The sequence below is a fragment of the Catharus ustulatus genome, chromosome 16 (assembly GCF_009819885.2).
Source record: "Catharus ustulatus isolate bCatUst1 chromosome 16, bCatUst1.pri.v2, whole genome shotgun sequence".
NCBI lineage: Eukaryota > Metazoa > Chordata > Aves > Passeriformes > Turdidae > Catharus > Catharus ustulatus.
Window position 1 is genome coordinate 2,955,409 of NC_046236.1, and position 10,469 is coordinate 2,965,877.

Genomic DNA, 10,469 nt, shown 5'->3' on the forward strand with positions numbered 1-10,469 from the left:
TGGTGCAATGGGGTGATGCTGGTGCAATGGGGTGATGCTGGTGCTCTGGGGTGATGGCTGGTGCAATGGGGTGATGGCTGGTGCAATGGGGAGATGCTGGTGCAATGGGGTGATGCTGGTGCTCTGGGGTGATGGCTGGTGCAATGGGGAGATGCTGGTGCTCTGGGGTGATGGCTGGTGCAATGGGGTGATGCTGGTGCAATGGGGTGATGGCTGGTGCAATGGGGTGATGCTGGTGCTCTGGGGTGATGGCTGGTGCAATGGGGAGATGCTGGTGCTCTGGGGTGATGGCTGGTGCAATGGGGTGATGGCTGGTGCAATGGGGTGATGCTGGTGCAATGGGGTGATGCTGGTGCTCTGGGGTGATGGCTGGTGCAATGGGGTGATGGCTGGTGCTCTGGGGTGATGGCCGGTGCTCTGGGGTGATGGCTGGTGCAATGGGGAGATGCTGGTGCAATGGGGTGATGCTGGTGCTCTGGGGTGATGGCTGGTGCAATGGGGTGATGCTGGTGCAATGGGGTGATGGCTGGTGCTCTGGGGTGATGGCTGGTGCAATGGGGTGATGCTGGTGCAATGGGGTGATGGCTGGTGCAATGGGGTGATGGCTGGTGCTCTGGGGTGATGGCTGGTGCAATGGGGTGATGCTGGTGCAATGGGGTGATGGCTGGTGCAATGGGGTGATGGCTGGTGCAATGGGGTGATGGCTGGTGCAATGGGGTGATGCTGGTGCTCTGGGGAGATGCTGGTGCTCTGGGGTGATGGCTGGTGCTCTGGGGTGATGCTGGTGCTCTGGCAGCGTGCAGCATTTCCTTCCAGCGGCAGGGATGTGCGTGGGTGGGAGCCGGCGTCCCTCCGGCGCGGGCGGATTCGGGAGGGAGCGCACTAGATGGTGCTGTTCAACCTTTGGCTACCATTTAAAAGGCTCCTGCAAGGTCATAAGCGATGCCGAAATTCGGTGGGTTTATTTTCAAAAACCTTTTTGGAACTAGGGAACAAATAGAAATACTCTGAATTGTGAGGTTTTACACTGATCACTGACAGGGGCAAAGGGCAGCTTTGCTCTCAGGGGTGTGTTGCCTCCCATCTTAGACCTGCAGCACCCTCAGACCCGCAGCACCCCCAGACCCAGGATTTGGCTACATTACCAATGATGGCCAAATAATGATTCAATGATTTAAATAAAAAATGTTGCCAAGAAAATAATGTCCTGGGGTACAAGATGGGGCTGACAGCTCTCTCTTGGACTACCAGCAAGATGATGCTTACAGAAAAGGGGGCGAAAAATGCATTAGCATTCAAGATAAAAGTATTGTTGTTGTGGCACCAGGAACCCACAACATCCCAAAGAGCCTGGCTGGGATGAGGCACCAACAGCCCAGTGGCACTGCCACTGAGGGGACAAGCTAGCAGAGCCACAGGATACAGCTGACAGGAGAACAAAGCAGAGAAGTGGCCATGGATAGGGCTGGGGGCTGGATGAGAATGCCTGCCTCACGGGAGGGGTGGATGGAGCAGATCTCACTGTGGGCAGTGAGGATGCCCATAGACAGCTGTGCCAGGGCTGGGGGCAAGAGTAGAAGTGAGTGATGACGATTTCAACCACACAGCTTCCCTTCTTGAAGGGTCTGAAGATATCTGCCCACCTGGCCATGTCAGCCTGCCAAAGTATCCCTGGAGCTGCGGGTGCAGGTCCCACAGGCAGCCTGTGCCTCCTTCTTTGCATTCCCCAGCTCAAGGAGGCAAACACATTGCTTCTAATGCTGGGTAAAAAGGATGAAGCACTGTTTGGACACCAGGTTTATGCCTTTTCACTCAGATCCTGCTCTTTCATAAAGCCCATGGTGGAGCCTGTTCCAGGCAGTGGGAAGGTTAAAGGGGTTGGCTGCTCTGAGCACTCAGAGCCATCCCCTCCAGAAAAATCATCCCAGTTTCACTGTTCACTCCTGTTCCCACATGGGTGCTTGCTTGCAAATCCCATTTATGCTGGGGTACAGGCCTGAAGCAGGTGGATGGGGCAAAAGCTTCATTGCTCACATCAAAAATGAAAAAAATGTAGCCAGGGTGACCTTCTTCCAGAATGTAGGGGCAGGAGGGCCTGGACCAGCTAAGGCAGCTTTCTGAACTGGCTTTTGCAGCTGCCAGTGTTTGCCCATGGTGGTGCAGAAACCCAAATGGCAGATGAAAACCCCAGTACATAACCCTGAGCCCCTGCAGTGTCCCAGCACCCTGGCCTGTTCACCCAGGGGTTTGCTTTGCCTTCATCTCCAGGCATTTCTCTTTGTTCTAGCCCTGGCATCAGCCTCTTTCCCCAGCTCTGTTTTGCTCTTTCCACTGGATTACTGAGCCCCCAAACCTCATGTTTCCCCAAAAAAAGATCACAGACAAGCTCATGCCATGCCTTGGGAGGCTGCTCTGGATGCACTGCTCATCCAGCACCCTCCTCACAGAGGAGCTTGATGTGGACTTTTGTCTTCCCACACTTCTGTGACCCTTCTACCACCAGCCCTCTGACCACCCCAGCTCCTTTCTGACTGTCAATCACCTCTAGCCTCATGTTTTGGGCTCAGGACTGGAGACTCCTCCTCCATTCCACCCAGCTCAAGGAGAGTCACAGCAGCTCATGGCCACTCTCCTCTGCTTGGTTTGCAGCATTCATAACCCCAGTAACAGCCAATGACCACATCAGCTAATGTTCCTCTGCCCTGTCTGCACTAAGCCCAGTTTGTTCACGTGGGCTTCTCTTATCACTCCTGTCCCACCCCAGATAAGCCCTGGGCTCCCATCCCAGCACAGGGCTGTGATGTAGAAGTGTGTGAACTGATAAACAGATAAGGGTGACAGATCCTTGGTGTGTTCCCCAGCTCTCCCCACCTGGCCTCTGTGCTGCTTCTGGGGAAAGGTTCTCATATCTGGCAGAGCAAAGGACCCTCACAGACCCCTGCTAGATCTGAGACCCAGTCACATCCAAGACCCTGACAGGTCCCCTGGTTTTGATCACCCTTCTCTGCCAAAAGCAATGGCACAGGAGCTTAGCAGCAACACCAATGCCCTGTGCTCTTCATCCCCAGCCAGTGAAGGTGAGCACCCCCCAGGGACAACCCCCACACCTTCCTGCACCCACCTTTGGGGTCCAGCCCAGGCCTGTGCCCTGCACTCCTGCCTCTCCATGCTCCAGACCACCAGGCTCGCTGCTCCTCTTGGGGTGCCAAGGGTGGGATGCCGTCCACACACATCCCAGAAATGCCACTCTGCGGAGAGAAGAGATGTCAGCTCATCCCTGCTGGGACCCCCCTGTCCAGGAGAAGTTTCCAGGGGAGCTGGGCTGGGCAGAGATACCCTGTGCTCCCCACTCACAGGAGTGGAACCTGCTCCCATGGTCACATCTTGCCTCTCTGTGAGAGGGCAATGTCTGAAGCAGGGTGTGCTCTGTCTTGAGCATGGGGCCTCTGGAGTGGTTATCCATGCTGAAATGATCCCACCTTACAGAGCTGAGGCAGGAGGGAGCACCAGTGTCAGGGGACAGCCCTGTCCCTGGTTCCCAAGCCCCACTGCAGAGCCAGGGCCCACCCACCTGCCCAGGCCATTGCTTGCCCTCTGCTCCAGTGTCCCCACAGTGGGATGCGATGAGAACGCAAGGAACAGCTGCATGGAAACAGCTGGTTCCTGCAGCAGGGTTATCCCAGAACAGCCTGCTTGATTGTGCTGGGGAAGATGGATTTCCTTTACCCAGCCATTCTTGACTGTGACCTGGGCTGCTGGGAGCTGGGGGAAGGCTGGTCAGTGCAGAAATATTGGCTGCTCCACTCTCACAGACCTGTTTTATAATGCTGGGCAAGATCTTCTGGCTTAACTGTGATCACCAGTTCAGCTGGCAAGAGCCACCTCAGTGCTCGGTGGTGCCTCGATGTGTGTCCTGCAGCCCCAAGGTTTCCAGTGTGACCCTTTGGATATGATCTCCATCAGCATAGCAGCTTGGAGAGCTGGTCCCCACAATCCTGGCTCACTCGTCCTGGAGGGTCAGCTCTCCCAGGGAGCTGGCAACATTTTTGTGACAAGTAAGGCCTGGTGACTATGTTTTGGCTAATTTTCCACCTCTGGCAGTGGCCAATTGGACACTGGCTGTTTCTCTGTTCTCTCCTGGGACGACTCGCGCTGACGGTGCCTTTGCTTTGCCGAAGCTTTCCCCGGAGATGAAGCATGTGTTCAGCGAGCTCTCTATCCCGCAATTTTGGTTTGTTGTGAGTCCACCTAGTGGCCCGCGGGTTTATGGTCGGCCTTGCAGGGAGGCTTGTGAGGACATCTCAGAAACGGTCATGCGTCCAGGGCAAACTCTAGAAATAATTTTACCTCTGCACTGTGCCTGACAGGTACAGTTTAGGTCCCAATTCACCCTTGTCCTTCACCAGGAGAGCTCTGAGCCTATGAAGTGACAATGGCAGCTGAGGTTGTGGCTGCTTTGCTGAGGTCCAAACCCAGCCAGCCCTGGGCAAAGCGTCCCTGTGATCACATCGGGTGCTGCTGAGGGAAGCCCCACAGCATTTCCGCCTCTTAATTCTCCTGCAGAATTATTTTCTCAGACTCAAACTCCTCAGACAGGGCATTAGATGCCCCAAACGTTTCTCTGAGTGATGCCATGCCCTGGGAAAGTGTTGGCTCTGGGTGCCCAGGCAGCCAGAATTGAATTGCCACTGGCAGCTAATTGCCAGTGGTGGGCTCCTGGTGGCTGCTGGTGTCAGGCAGGACAGCTGTGCTGGCAGGAGGTCACAGTCTGCCAGCCAGAGCCCTCGCTGGGCTCTTCTGTGGCACAGCTCCCTGTCTGTGCTGAAGGACTGGGTGTATTCCAGGCCAGGGCAACAGGCCAGCCCCAGCAGGGGGAACCCCAGTCCTGGCAGGACACTTCTGGGAGCCTCTGCTCTTTCAGCTCTCTGGTGGGATAGTCACAGACCCTCTGGGATCTCTCTCTACCCATACAGAGACTCCAGCCTTCGTCACCCCTTTCCCAACCTCCTGCTTCCCAGCAGCGCCTTGAAAATCCCCAGCTGCAGGTGGGGCTGCCCTCCTTGGCCATCTTCCCTCTGAGGTGGCCCTTCCTCAGAGCAACCATCCTGTGCCACCTCCCCAGCCAGGGCCACCCCTCCTGGCTGAGCTGAGGGATGGGACCCCTGAACTGGTGTGTCACCAGCACCCATTAAAGGTGGCCAGGGCTCAGCACAGGCAGGTCCTGGAGCCCCTTCACCCACAGTGACCTGCCCAAGGGTCACTGGAGGTTTCCCTAGAGGGCTCCTCCCCCATGGTGGGCGTGAGTGGGACAGTACCACAAAGGCTCAGTGCTGGTGGACACCAGCCGAGGACCTGACCAACCAAAATTCTAGCCCAGCAGTGCCTGGGGCTGACCTGCTTCCTCCTGCAGAGAACAGTCCTGGCTGGGGGTGCCATTTTCCCACACATTTAAAGGAGAGTCTCCAAACTCTTCTGCTGCTTTAACTGGCCCAGCACAAGCCCAGCCCAGGAGGTCATCTTTGCATTGACTCATCTCAAGGCTTTCCAGCATGAGGTGAACAGATATGGAAAGTGTTGGACTTATCCTGACCAAAAACTGGAAAAACTGCTCACAAAATCATGTGGGAGCAATCTCAGAGAAGTCTATATTTGGAGGGATCCAAGAGTTGTTCCACAGCCAAGGCAAACCAGCACTGGATGTCAGCCATGGGATTCCCTGTCCTCTTCTGCCAGTGCTTCTGGGCCTGTCACCCTGTCACCACTTGGCACCTCCCTGCCTGGCTGCCTCTCTCCTAAAATCTCCCCTTCCTGCACCAGGCAGGTGAACCACAGCAGAGCCAAGTCCTCTCCAGGACAGAATGTCTGGGAGCAGGTGGAGTCATGGAATTGTTATCATGAGCATCCCATAGCATCCCACTTCCCTGGGAAAAAGATTACAAGAACTGCTCCTTGGAGATGTGAGGATCAGGCCAGGCAGCTTTGAGTGCCCCATCTCCTCCAGAAGCCAAGCCTTGGGCTGTCTTCCAATGAAGCTGCTTCCCAGCCCTTTGTCCCCATCAGGACATGGAGGCTTCTGCCACTCCCTGGCTCTGCAGGGCTGGAGACACCACCTGGTGTCCAACCATGTCATGTCCAACCACCACACTGCCCTCGTGCTCACGCTGTGTCCCTCAGCCTGTGCAGCTCCTGTGCCCCATGGTGGGAGCTGACGGCAGCCAGAGCCCCACAGCCTTGGCCATCTCACCACAGGGCTCTCCTGGTGTTCTGCCAGAGAACAGATTCCCACTTTGATTGTCCTGCTGGGCATTCTTTTACCAGTGCACCTCCTGTCAGAAGTCCTGCCACAAACACATGCTGGCTGGCACAACGACCAGCCTCCAGAGAACCCATGGCTGGTAAATGTGAGCAAATCCAACCTTGTGTTGTATTTCATCCTGATACTTTATAGTTACAGAGGCTCAAGACAGGAGAAAACACTGGAAACAGATGTACAACTCCAAATCTTGTCCAGACCTTGGACTTAGACTCTTCCTATTGGCAGCATCTTTTGCAGTGTGCCAAGGCCATGTCATGGAGAGCACGTGTCACAGAGGAGCTTGACATGGACTTTGGTTCCTCTTCCCACACTTCTGTGCCTCTCCTGGGGCTGTGAGGTGAATGCCCTTGTCTTGGGTGACAACCTCGTGGGCAAAGTCCCACAAGACACCAGTCAATGCCAGAAGTCATCCCAGCCATCTGAGCTTTGGCCTGCAGTGGGACATGGAGCAGAGGTGTCTGGCCAGGAGTTCCATGTCTCCCTCTTCCCAACAGAGGGGTATTTTCAGGTCTCCAAAACTGAACATCTTTAACTCTTCCTATTTATCTTAGTCTTGCATTCAACAGCTGCCCAGAGACCCCTGCCATGAAAATTTTTCCTGATGGCAGTGAATAATTCAACCTGAATTCTCATCCTCTGTCTCCCAGGTGGTTTGTGCTCCTCATGTGTCAGTGTGGCCTGGCAGCTTCTGTGCTGGGCAGACCTCTGGATGGACCATGTGGAGCAGCTGGGAGTTTTGGGAATGCCTTGGTGATGATCAGAGCAACTGTCTGGGCTGGGCAGGGAGGCTCAGTGAGCCCCCACTGCACTTCAGCCTTCCAAAGAGCCTCTACTTTAGATGGCATCCACAACCCTGACTCCTGTCCCTTGGATCCCTGGTGAATCTCAGGATGGACTGTCCAGGGCTGGTGACTCACAGCTTTCTGCTTAATCACTATTTGTGCATCCATTCCCTGCAGAAGCTTCTGGCATTGGCCATTTTAACCCCACTGGAGGGAGTCTGTAGTACTCTCTGTACACAGTCAGTATCTGTGAGTGCAGCAAGAGCACAACAGCTTGACCTGGGGCTTGCAGTAACAACCAGATCCCTGTGGGGCTGCTTCCTCCTTGGGTCACTTGTTCCTGTCAGTGCCTTGTAAGCACTTTCCCAGTTGATGAATACCGTTGCTCCCCTCAGCGAGAATCTGGGGGTGCAGTGAGCCCCCCACCCTCAGGAGAGGGACTCCTGTCCCTTGTCATGAGCACAAAAACCTGGGCAAGCCCTCTGGGCTCTTGGAAGTGAGTCCTTTTGGTTTCTCCACTGCTGTTTCCTTTCCATGTTCTTACTGAAGATCCTCATGGCTACACATGAGCCACTGGCCTTGGATAGCATTGAGCTACCCACAGCAGGAATAAGGACATTTTGGACTCAGGGGCATCCTGGGAGGGCCATGGGCTCCTGGGTGAGGTCACACCCACTGGAAACCCCAGTTCCTTGCTGTGCAGAGTGCCCTGCTGGCTCAGCTCCATCCTCATCCCGTGGCCACCAATGCCTGCCCAGCCATGTGGTTCATAGCTGATCACTGTGGGCCCAGCCTGGCCATCCATGCCCTCCTGCCCTGCTGTGGACCCCAGCTGTGGACCCTCACCCAGAGCTGTCCCAGGGGAGCCCATTGCTCAGGACAGGCCATACCCAGTGCCTGGAGGGGGTGTGTGGCTGGTGTGCCCCGCTCACCTCCAGCATCCACAGCTGCCACCTCAACCCCTCTCAACTCATTCCCACCAGCTCCCACCTCCTGCTGCCTGAACAGCCACATCAGCTGGGCTGTGGCCACAAGGTCCCCACTCACGTCCCACCTGCCCTTTGCTGCTGCTGGTTTTATTTCTTTTCCAGGTTCCTCGGCTCTAGTCTCTGCTGTGCCGTGTTGGGAAGACGAGGTGAGTCCAGGTGTGATCTCCACTTCTCAGCAGTGCCGGCTCTTCACAGCTTGCACACTTCTATTCCCACATCAGCTGTATCCCATCTCCTTAGAGGAAAGTGATTCCCCCATCCCAGGGCAGCAGCACCCTCCCAGGGTAAATCCCAGGGCATGGCTAATTTAAGGGGAGCCACCCCAGCTGCCAATTCCCCATGGGAACCACCACCCCAAAACCAGGCCCAGAACCAACCTGGCCTTGCAGCTTTCTGTGCCACCACTGCCCTGGGGAGGCAGTGAGGGGTGAGGGTCCCACTGAGGTCCTGGCAGGATCCTGGTGAGCTTTCAGGGCCGGCTGGAGCTGGGAACATCCCTGCCCTCTTTGTGCTCCCCTGGTAAGCAGCGCAGTGCAAATATCAGCCGCGTTCTTTGAAATGAAAACAAAACTGATAAAAGTCGGGCAAATCCTCCTGCTGGCCCCCGCTGCTGGCCTGAGCAGTGGCTCTTTCTGCTGCCGAGCCGGCTCCCGCGGTTATCAATACATTATGTATGCCGGTGTCCGTCGGCCAGAGTCTTTTGTTGATGCTGAATATGTCCTGGCCAACAAAAGTGGACTGGATTAGCCACAGTGGATTAAAAGATTTTCTTCTTGGAGTTTACCTAATAATATAACAATTGACATAGAAGGTCTCTTTGAACCCTACACGACTCTCTTATTTTACCATCTGTGAGTTTGCTCTCCGTGCCGCTGATGGGGCGCCCGGCTGCCGGTGGTGCCGGTGGTGGGAACGCTGCCTGGAGCCAAATTTACAGCTGAGCAGAAGAAAGCAGCCCGTGTTTGAAGGGAGACAGCATGAAGGGAAAGTGGCACAACTTCTGTCCTCCTGTCTTTGTCCTCGGCCCTTCTGCTGGTGGCTCTCCAGGCTGGCGATGCCGCGGTGTGAGGAGAGAAGAGACCCAAAGAGTGGGCTCCAGTGGTGGGGAAGCCACCCGCTCATCTGCAATTCGAGGTGTCTGGAGAGGTCCCAGACGGAATAAGCTCCTTTATTAACCATGAATTTTGGGAGAGTTGCCGAACTGTGAGCCAAGGGAGTTTGCTCGTCTCGATTCCAGCCGTTGGGATCTGGCCACTGTCCCTGGTCTCCATTGCAAGATGGGTCAGGCAGTGGCGGCAGCGACAACGGGAAACATGGAGGGCAGTGGCAGCAGGGGAGGAAGGCTCCCCCCAGCATCCTGCGGCGCCGCTGGCCCTCGCCCCCTCCTCCGGCACACCCTGGCGTCCCAGCCTCGGGCTTTGATCTCATCCGGGGGGGGCTCCATTCACGAGTCTTTCATCGCAGCCTTTGGAAATATCCGTCCTCAGAAGTCGCCAGTAATGAGATGGGGAGACGATGAGCAATTTAGGCGCCGTTCTTTCTCGCTTGCGTTTTTTATCTCCATATCCCCCCCCTTTTTTTTATCCCCCCTTTTTCCTTTTTTTTTGCAAAGACACTTCTGGAGCGGTGCCGACTTTGTATGGGATCACCGCGCCACCCCAGACCTGCCGGGGGGGCAGGAATATGGGGCTCGTGCCTCTCAGCTGGGGGCCTTTGATGAAGCTGCTTTGCGAAATTTGATTTGAAAGGCCTACGATGGCAATTTGGGGAGAATGGTGGAGCCTTTCTCCACCCGCCTCTCTTTGTCTCCCACCCGAAGGGGGGTTTCATTGTGGGTGCCGGGGCGAGGGGGTCGGGGCGACGGCGTGGGTGGGGTGGGGCGCGGAGGGACCGCGGCGCGGGAGAACAATGAGCGGGAGATGGGGAGAGTTGGGATTCTCACCTGCCCGGGCGTTCGCAGTCCGCCATGACGGGAGCAGCCGCCCTGCTTGCCGCCGGCCGCAGCACTTTTTCTCCCCAGACTCTTGAACCTATTTCCCTTTCTTGGCAAGTGCGTGGCTGGAAGATGGGAATCTTTACTTTATATTGCAGCTTGGGCTTCCCAGCCTGATTGGCTGCAGCCAGGACCAAATGCTGGTCCTTCCATCCCATCGTCACTATGGCAACCGGCCCCGTTAGGCACCACCGATTTACTTATAATTGCTGGGTAAATAGTCAAGACAGGCCGCTTTCATCCCGCACCCAGAGATTGCTCTTCCTCATCTCCTTTTTTCCCTACTTTTTTTTTTTTTCTTGGAGGAGGAGGCCCTGAAGAGCAGCAACACTTAAGGAAACTCTTTGAAGGCTGTTGCAGAAAGCGGTGCCTCCCTTGGCCAGCCTTTC

General features: G+C 55.8%; 1 protein-coding gene across 3 annotated transcripts in view; it reads right to left on the reverse strand.

Annotated features, from left to right (window-relative positions):
• The window catches only part of AXIN1 (axin 1), an 84,488-nt gene extending 74,261 nt beyond the window's left edge, over window positions 1–10,227 (reverse strand). Inside the window, exons 1-2 of one of the 3 annotated variants that reach the window (XM_033074038.2) lie at window positions 10,030–10,227; window positions 3,122–3,248 (exon numbers count right to left, since the gene is read on the reverse strand). The gene's annotated coding sequence lies outside the window, so the exon portion shown is untranslated. Of the gene's footprint in view, window positions 1–3,121; window positions 3,249–8,464; window positions 9,635–10,029 lie in introns of those variants that run through there. The other 2 variants (XM_033074034.2, XM_033074035.2) reach the window with 2 other exon arrangements.
• Between the last annotated feature and the right edge of the window lie 242 nt (window positions 10,228–10,469).